Below are 611 nucleotides of genomic sequence, written 5' to 3'. Positions count from 1 at the left end.
AAATGACTCAAATTTTGATATTGGATTGACTAACAGGCTTCCTCCAGTGAGATAAGCACTTCAGAAGTGAAAAATCTCAACTTCACCAAATGACACAACTTGTGATGCTGGTTGGTTTAAAATGCTTATTTCAGCGATTTAAGCTCTTCAGAACACCAATACCTGAACTTCACCAAATGAATCTAGTTTTGATGATGGTTTGACTACCATGCTTATTTGAGTGAGAGAAGCATTTCAGAAGTCAGAAATCTCAACTTCACCAAATGACTCAACGTTTGATGTTATTTTGACCAGCGTGCTTGTTTCAGCGAGATAAGCATATCAGAAGACTGAAATTTCAACTTTACCAAAGGACATAACTTTTGATGTTGTTTTGAATAACATGCTTATTTCAGCGTGGTAAGCAATTCAGCAGGCAAAAATATCAACTCCACCGAATGATTTAATTTTTAATGTTGTGTGGATTAAAACGCTTAAGTCAGGGAGATAAGCAGTTCAGAAGACAAAAATCTGAACTTCACCAAATAAGTCAATTTTTGATGTTAGCTTGACTAACGTGCTTATTTCAGCGAGATAAGCATAGCAGAAGAGCAAAAACTCAACGTCAACAA

Source organism: Rhincodon typus, chromosome 50 (assembly GCF_021869965.1).
Source record: "Rhincodon typus isolate 14 chromosome 50, sRhiTyp1.1, whole genome shotgun sequence".
In the NCBI taxonomy this organism is placed as follows: domain Eukaryota; kingdom Metazoa; phylum Chordata; class Chondrichthyes; order Orectolobiformes; family Rhincodontidae; genus Rhincodon; species Rhincodon typus.
This window is presented reverse-complemented; position numbering follows the sequence as displayed.